This window comes from Hydra vulgaris, chromosome 12, assembly GCF_038396675.1.
Source record: "Hydra vulgaris chromosome 12, alternate assembly HydraT2T_AEP".
In the NCBI taxonomy this organism is placed as follows: domain Eukaryota; kingdom Metazoa; phylum Cnidaria; class Hydrozoa; order Anthoathecata; family Hydridae; genus Hydra; species Hydra vulgaris.
The window spans coordinates 37,783,050-37,792,500 of NC_088931.1; the positions used below are offsets into that span (position 1 = coordinate 37,783,050).

The following is a 9,451-nucleotide window of genomic DNA, read 5'->3' on the forward strand; positions in this document are numbered from 1 at the left end:
AAATAAATTTGTGTTGTAGTCTTGTAGACTATATATATAAAAATATATATGCCACCATTGAATCACATGAAAATAGTCAAGTTCATGGTTTAGCTGTGGAAGCATATATTTTAGCATCCAATAATTACAATATTGAAAATTCTGTAAATATAAATATGATGAATTAAAAAAAAAAACAAGCACTTGAACGTATTCATGTTTTAGAGCAATTTTTTGAAATTGTTAAGCTTTTGGGGAAACAAAATCTCCCTTATTGAGATTCAGGTTCGTCTGAATCTTTATATAATATTAACTGTGAGAATATTAACTATAATAGAGGAAACTTTTTAGAACTCTTAAAGTTTACAGCCAAGCGAGATTCAATTTTAAATGACTATTTGACAGTTGCAATTGAAAGTAGTGAAAAGCGCAAAGAAAATATTTCTAATAATTCTAAAGGAAGAGGATCTTTAGTAACAATGCTCTCTAAGAATACAGTTAATAAAGTTATCTTATATAAGAAGAAAAATTAAAGGTGAATTGGGAGATAAACAATTTAGTATACAAGTATGTCATTTGAAAATTATTTTTTTTTTCTATATGTGTATATAATACATATTTTAAATATTTTGTTCATAGGTAGACAGCACACAAGATATAGGGTCTACAGACCAAGCTGCTGTTTGTATACGATATGTTTTTAAATCTGAAGTGAAGGAACGTCTCTTTGCTGTATTAGAAGTAAAAAATTCTTCTGGAAAAGGCATGTATGAATTATTAAAAAAATGTTTTGATGACCATTCGATTAATTTTAAAAACCTTGTTGGTGAGTCTTTTGATGGTGCTGCTAATATGCGAAGAGATTTCAATGGACTTCATGCGTACATAAAAAAAGAAAATGAAAACAGTATTTACATATGGTGTTATGCACATATTTTGAATTTATGCATTTGTGATACTTGTGATAATAAAGATCCTATTAAACTATTTGGATTATTGAATCGTCTATCAACATTCTTCTCAGACTCTTACAAAAGAATGAATGTTTGGAAAGAACAACAGGAACAACTAGGAACTGATCAGAATAAATTAAGAAAACTTCAAAAAATTGGTGAAACCCGATGGTGGTCACGAGAAAAAGCATTAAAATGGGTTTTCAGTGGTGCTGACTGTTTATATCCAGTTGTTCTTAGTGCTCTTAACTTTGTTACCACATCAAGTAAATTTAATCCAAAGTCTTCATCCGAGGCTTCGTCTTTAATAGAAAATTTATGCAATTTTAAAACCATATGTACAGCTCATGTATTTTTAAAAATATTTATTACTGTTGGTTCTACGTCAACTTATTTACAAACTAAAAATTTAGACCTCCTTGTTGCATGGGAAATGGTCAAAACAACTATTAAAGAAATAGATAAAATTAATTTTGATGATGTTATGTCAGAATCAGAAAAATTTTGTTCGGATATGAATACCAAGTTAACAACTGTTAAATTACCTGAAGATATAATTGTCGAATCCGAGTTTAAGCAAAACAGAATAAGACGTACAAAGCGAATGTTTGACGAAATATGTAGCGATGAATCACCAATAAATCCCAAACAAAAATTTAAGGTTGAAGTATTCCTGTGTATTATTGATCAACTAAAAACTAGCCTGTCAGAGAGATTTATAAATAATACAAATTTAATTGTTGACATGCAATATCTTTTACCAAAACATTTTAAGGATTTGAAGTCAGATGATCTTCCAGAGTCAGCGTTACAAAAATTGTCTACTTTGGCGTCAGTAGACCATCCATTGTTAATTGCTGAATTAAAACATTTTGCAAGTATTTACAGTAGTGTTAAACAACCGCTGAACAAATCCAATCGTATAATATATGATAGCATTGATGACAATAGCCATGAAGAAGATGATGGGATTAATGATAATTTAAATGAACTTCCCACTGATATCAGGACAGGTAAAATAAAAAACAATTTAGGTAGGTTGTAACTTAAACCTAGGTGTATAAACAAGTATAACTAAAAACTTAATAGGTAATTAATTTTTTTTTTAGGATGTGACAAGTCTATGAGAGAAAATGATAATGGACATATTCGTGATTCTTGTCTCTTGTGTGTTCACAAACTAATTTATTCGCAATTATATGCATTCTCCTTTATACACTAATCTTTTTACTGCCATAGAATTTGTATTAACACTATCCGTGAGTCAAGTAAATTGCGAGCGTGTTTTTAGTAAATTGAAAATAATTAAAAATCGTTTACGTTCTTCTCTTGGAAATGAACACTTGGAAGCATTTCTCCTTATGACAATTGAAAAAGAAATTTTAGACGAAATTGAATTTGAAGACATACTTGAAATAGTAAAGAATTCATCACCGTTAATGTCTAAGCTGTTGTCAAAATATTAAATATTTCAATTTATATTAACTGTACCTAACTATCTAAGTACCTATAAGGGCATAAGGCCATAAAGTATCATTACTTTTATTTTGTTTAATTATGTTTTATGTTATATCAAGTTTATCACATTGATTATATTATTATGTATTTATGTTATGTTTTCATACTAATTTATACAAGATTTTAGCAAAAGTTATGTTGATGACAATATCAACTATTTAGATATTGTACAACAACATAAATATAATAATGGTATAAAAACCATTAACATATTCATAACATTCAGTAATTATTATTTTGTATAAAAGATAATTTGACCTTCGACCCACAAAGTTTATAAAGGCCCGTAATCACAATATGAGTAAACATATTGTTTTCTGATAAATGATTAAATAGCCAGTTATACGTTATTCTTTCGAACTATTTTGAAAAACACATAAGATAGATATAGATCTACAATTAGAAATAATGGAGTCATTGCCAGTCTTAAAAACCGGTGTGGTTCGTGCAATTTTTAATTAAACAAACAATACCTGTTTTAAAACAAAAATTTAAAATGAGAAACAAAAGAGGTTTGATAATATCATAAACAGATTTTACAACATTAACCTTAATTTGTTTTTTTTTTAATTTCATTAACATTGATGTTGATCAGAGCTCAGCATCACAGCATCATTGACGAAAATCTAAATTTAAATAAACATTAACGAGGTAGTAAAAAAGTCCATAAGTATGGGAATATACCAGTCACGTGATTTATTGAAAAACCACTAACTCAATAAAATCTATAATAGCTTTGTTAAGAGTTATTTAAATTACGGTAATGTAGCATGCTAATATAAAGACAAACTAGAATCTCTCTTTCGTAAACAATTTTCGTAAGCTTTTTTTATATATATTCTATTTCATTTTGCCGTTTGTTAAAAATTGCAACAAAAAAAATTACAATAATAGAAAATCCTAGCTGGAGCAAAAAGAAGACAAATTTATCTTATCACCTAGTCCCGACGTGTTGGTGTTTTTAAACGTTTTTAAAAATTTACATAACTAACAGGTGATAAATAAAACAGTATAAGCACATACAAAACTTCACCAATAAAATAAATTTTTGCTAACAATCTTTCAGCGGAATAGTTAAGAAAAATTAAGATAAGTGAGATAATCATGAAATCACAAAAATTTTCGTAACATTTTTTTAAAAATAATCCAAATATAAATAAATATTTAGGGCTGGTTAATAAATATAAACAAAAAAATGAAACAAAAAAAAAAAAAAATTAGTAACGATAGCTAAAGAAGATGTAATAATTTTAAATGATTTATTTAATTCAAAACTTTTTAAGCTTGAGAAATTTAAAATTATTTATCGTGTTCCTAATAAAAGTTAATAGTTTTTATGACTTATTCGAAATACTACTGATTTTGAAAACTTAAATTGCTTTAAGAAAACTATTAAAAAGAGTATTTTAAAGCATAAAAAAATGATTATCTGATTTATCTAAAATTGTTTACTGCTAGCTTTTTATATAATTACTTACTTTTCAATATACATAAGTATATTTTTCGAGTATTGCATCACCAATAAATGTGCAAACATTTTTGAGAAAAACACAATAAATATATTTTTGTATAGGTATAGTAGTTTTCCCGGGGCTTAAACTAGTTGGTAGATGTTGAAAATCTATAATAAGAAATAACAAATCGTTTCAATAAGCATAAAAATGTATTTTATTTTCTCAAGTGAAATGTTTTTATACGTATGGAGGCACGCGTTATAAAGTCATCAATCTAATGATCAAGATCTAGAGTGTAGACAATATCGCGATAGCAACTTTTGTTGCTGTCGCAACTTTTGTTGCTATCGCAACTTTTGTTGAGTTTTCCTTAAAGATTTATGGCGCCAAGTTTTGATAATATATTTATAAGAAGGAGATTCATTGAAGTTATTATGCTAAATTATTTTTATTATTTTATTTTTTACGAAAGAATTAAAGCATTCAATTCTGCAAATTATTATTCTCATATTAGGAGCCCCTAGGTAAGGATTACACTGCTCGTTTGGGATCAAAAGCTATAAAAGCTTTGTTAAAACCGTAAAAACTAAATTTAGATAAAGACAAAGAGCTTTTCCAAACTGCCAGAGTGATCAAATTCATTTACATATATAAATATCAAGAAAATATGCAAAAATCTTAGGGCTTGTTTCCCCCATTCAGGGCAATTAGGCCAAGAACAATCAAAGCTCTGTAAAAACAATAAAAATTAATTTTAAAAAGATGAGCTTTTTTAAACTGTCAAAATGAACAAATTCATTTTTACTTAGAAATATTAGGAAAATATGTAAAAATACACAGAACCTGTTTTCCCATTTTGGGGCAAATTGGGCCAAGAGTACAAAAAGCTCTGTTAAAACTGTCAAAATTAACTTAAGATAAAAAAAAGAGATTTTTCAAATTGTCAGAGTAAACTAATTCATTTATATTTATAAATATCAAAAAAAAATTTTAAAATTTTAGATCTAAACCCCTAAATTGAGGCGATTGCCTGGGAACAATTAAGGCTCTGTAAAAATAATAAAAATTAACTTTAGTTAAAGAACCCAGTGAAAAATAAAACCGCGCCCCACATGGGTTCCGCGTGGGTTCCGTGTGGGATTGATGGGATTTATGTGGGACGGATTTTCCCATGTGGTATTCGTATGGAAATTTGTCACCTTAAACCCATGTGGGTAATCCCACATGGGTTACATGTGGGAACCATATGGTATTTACACACATGGGAAATCCCACGTGGGTTTCCTGTGGGATTTGCATGGGAATTAATTTAAAAGCTGGAAACTAAAAAAAAAAATTTTAAATCAACATTGCATTGCGTTACGTTTATATTGTGTGAAAATATTTTATATTAATAAAGAGAATGGCAAGCAAGTATGTAAGTACCACGAATAATTTTTATCTTTCTTTATAGAAATAAGATTAAGATTTGTGCAAATAGGCGTATTATTAGGATAATATAATAGTTATTTGAATATAGATCTTGAGTAAATTATTTGCAAAACAATTAACTGATGCAAGTTGAAATGTTGTCAAAAACCAATCTTGCATGCATGGGACACTGCAGTGTCCCACAGTGCCACAGAAAACTGAACCCAGAGGCTTTATTCTCAATAACACTGGAGTACCACAGTGTTATTGAGAATAAAGCCTCTGGGTTCAGTTTTCAAAGTAATATGATCTAAGTAATGTTTAAATAAAATAATATGCTTTAAAATGCATATAGTTATACATATAACTCCTGATAGTTAACTATATGTATAACAAGTTATACATATAATTTGTTATAAAAACTTATTTTTTAAGGGTATGCTTGAACAAATTAGTACCAATTAATTCAAATTCAAGATTTAGTTAAAGTTCAAGTTAATGTTCTTATTTATTCATTGTTTTTGTTAATTTTATATTTATTTGTTCAAATTTATCAGTTAGTACTATATTTTACTACAGTAAGAATGTTTATCATTGTTGAACGTGATTTTATTAGTAACTTAATTTTACTATCAACATATTTTGACAACACCCTTTATACTTTAAATGATGACAGCTTTACTTTTCTATTGATGTTAAATTTATTACGTTTCAATAACTCAGATTGAATTTTAACTGAATTATTGTAAGCTTTGTAAGGGTTTGTTGTATCTCAAATGGTGTTGTAAATAAAGTAAAAATAATATATATATATATATATATATATATATATATATATATATATATATATATATATATATATATATATATATATATACATATTTATATATATATATATAATATATATATATATATATATATATATATATATATATATATATATATATATATATATATATATATACTATATATATATATATATATATATATATATATATATATATATATATATATATATATATATATATATATATATATATATATATATATATATATATGTATAAATATAACATTAAAACAATAAAATTGATACAAAATTTCACTTTAAAACGAATACCATTAACATTGTGATGATAATAGCATTAGGAAACTAGTATTTATGTATTATTATTGTACTATAAATAAATAGTTTTTTAATTCATTTTATAAAATGGAGACTGACAACTAATAATTAGTGGAAATAAATACAAATTATAAAAATCATGTAAACTTCATTTATTATTACTAAATACTATATTAATGTTAGTCTACAAAGTTAAAATCAATTTAGAGCATTGTTATTAGTTCTTTTGCGATTCGCACTTCCACTTCTGTCTCTCAAATTTATAAAATAGGTGGTCAAAGCTTGCTCAATAGGTAGGTTCTCAGCATAACAATGCTTTTTTCTTACACTTTCTAAAGAGAAATATGGCAAATTGATTACTTATTTTACCTAAATCGTAGGGTCATCTATGCATAATGATGTCAGATGATGACCCGGTTTATTAAACAACTTCACCCTTTATTAAACTCAGTCAATTTTTTGCCAACTCCCATTGAAAATGATGTCAGTTTTTGTTATCGTATTATGATGGTATATCTGAATTGTTAATATAATATAAAAAATGCATATACCATCAATTTTTTTCGGGTTCAATTAAACATTTATTCTCAACAGTACTAAAAGTAAAAAAAAATAAGCATAAATTGTTCTTTCAGATAAGCAAGCTAATTTCTGAATTTAAATTGTTTTTCCTATGATCCTCTACAGTTTTAAGCAACAAAAGCAAGAAGTTTTTAGACCACATTGTTGGTGTAAATACCTGCTCATAGCTAGCATAAATTGTTTTACTTTTTTTTTCAATAAAATATGTTACTTTTTTTTTTAATTCAATTTTTTAATTGACATTATTTTGGTCTCAACATCTCCTCCCCATTGTCAATTATTGTTAAACTCACACTGCCCCTCTATCTACTGGCATCATTTATGGATGATCCCATAGCCTAAATACTATATATATATATATATATATATATATATATATATATATATATATATATATATATATATATATATATATATATATATATTATTTTTACTTTATTTACAACACCATTTGAGATACAACAAACCCTTACAAAGCTTACAATAGTTCAGTTAAAATTCAATCTGAGTTATTGAAACGTAATAAATTTAACATCAATAGAAAAGTAAAGCTGTCATCATTTAAAATGTAAATGTTGTCAAAATATGTTGTTAGTAAAATTTTGTTACTAATAAAATCACGTTCAACAATGATAAATATTCTTACTTTAGTGAGAATTAGTACTAGTTAACAAATTTGAACAAATAAATAAAAAATAGTGAAAAAACAATGAACAAATAACTTGAACTTGAACTAAATCTTGAATTTGAATTAATTGGTTCTAATTTGTTCAAGCATAACCTTAAAAAATAAGTTTATATAATAAATTTTATGTATAACTAGTTATACATATAGTTAACTATCAGGAGTTATATGTATAACTGCATGCATTTTAAAGCATTTTATTTAATTTATATATTACTTTAGATTGTATTACTTTGAATACTGGACCCAGAGACTTTATTCCCAATTACACTGTGGTACTCCAGATTAAAAATTTAAAAGTTTCTGTAAATATCCTGTTTTTGTTCCTAAATGTACTTCGTAAGTCCCTTAAGTTTTATGAACCTTATTATATATAAAGTTAAAAGTTTTGGAGCCTAAAAAAAGTTACAGAAACCTCCCTATCTCTCCCTTATTTTAATTTTTTTTTTAAATAAAACAAAATTTGACTTTCAAACCTGCATTTCTTTGTGGGACACTGCAGTGTCCCATGCATGCATGCTTGGTTTTTGACAACATTAGAACTTGCATCAGTCAATTGTTTGCAGATAATATACTCAAGAACTATATTCAAATATCATATGAACATGTTAGAGAATGTTCATATGATATTTGAACATCACAAATTTAATAATATTGTTGTGATATGTTATATAAATAATTCCATAATAGATTATGATATGAAAATAAGATAGAATATGAAGGCAATGATCAAAGAATAAATTTACTTATAGAAATTTAGATGTTTGTTTATTAGTTTCAGAATATTATATTATGTGTGACCGCGGCCTTCTATAATAAAAGGCCTTGACATCGCGCAACAAAGTTGTTAAACTGAAGGCCAATTTCTAATACTTTGTTTACATTTTCATCTTTTAACATTAGACGAAAGTTTGTGTTCGCGCTTTTTTAATAAATCTTTAAAATGTGATTGGTTTATAAATTAGATAGCCCAACATCAAGACGATAACGTTGTAAGGTTCAAGGCATTAACATTGTAAGGTAATAATATTGTCAAACTAACGATAAGTTTTTTTAATAATTAAAATGCCATAAAAATGCCTTTAAAATGCTGTGTATCTATTTGCAAGTCGAACTATCTCAACTACAACAAAAATATCAATTTATTCAACTACAACTACAATATCAATTACAACTACAACTACAATATCAATTACAACTACAACAAAAATATCAATACTCAACTACGACAAAAACATCAATTTATAAATTCCCGAAGAATCTAGAGGAGAGAAAAAGATGCAGTGAAGCTATCCCAAGAAATGGTTTTATTGTTACAGACTATATAGCATTATGTCAACTGCATTGGCCAAATGAAGCACCTTTTGAAAGCAAATATGGGAAGCAACGACCTTTAAACCCACCATCTGTTTTTAAAATATTCCGCCTAGTTGTTTAGCCACACCAGCAAGTAAAGTTAGAAAAAATGTTCAAGCGGTTTTCGAAGCATTTTACCAGATGAGTTAAATGATTTTCTTAAAGAGGATGAACTTATATTTGACGATATTCAATCTTTGTTAAGTGATAATAACAATGTTATTGTTTTCCAGCTTAATAAAAAAAGTTTGCACATACAATCAAAAATGTACAAACTTGGTGTTCCATTATTTATTTTAGTAATTTTCAATGATTATTTATTTTTAGCTAACCATAATGGCATAACTTGTAATATTTCATATTTAGCTGTAAACAAATTAAAGTTAATAAA

The 9,451-nt window shown here is 26.4% G+C and overlaps 1 long non-coding RNA gene across 1 annotated transcript in view; it reads left to right on the top strand.

Annotated features, from left to right (window-relative positions):
• The first annotated feature begins 5,054 nt into the window (after positions 1-5,054).
• LOC136088702 (uncharacterized) overlaps positions 5,055-9,451 on the top strand; it is a 5,818-nt gene continuing 1,421 nt past the window's right edge. Inside the window, exon 1 of the long non-coding RNA XR_010642407.1 lies at positions 5,055-5,321. This is a non-coding gene — a long non-coding RNA (uncharacterized LOC136088702). The remainder of the gene's footprint in view (positions 5,322-9,451) is intronic.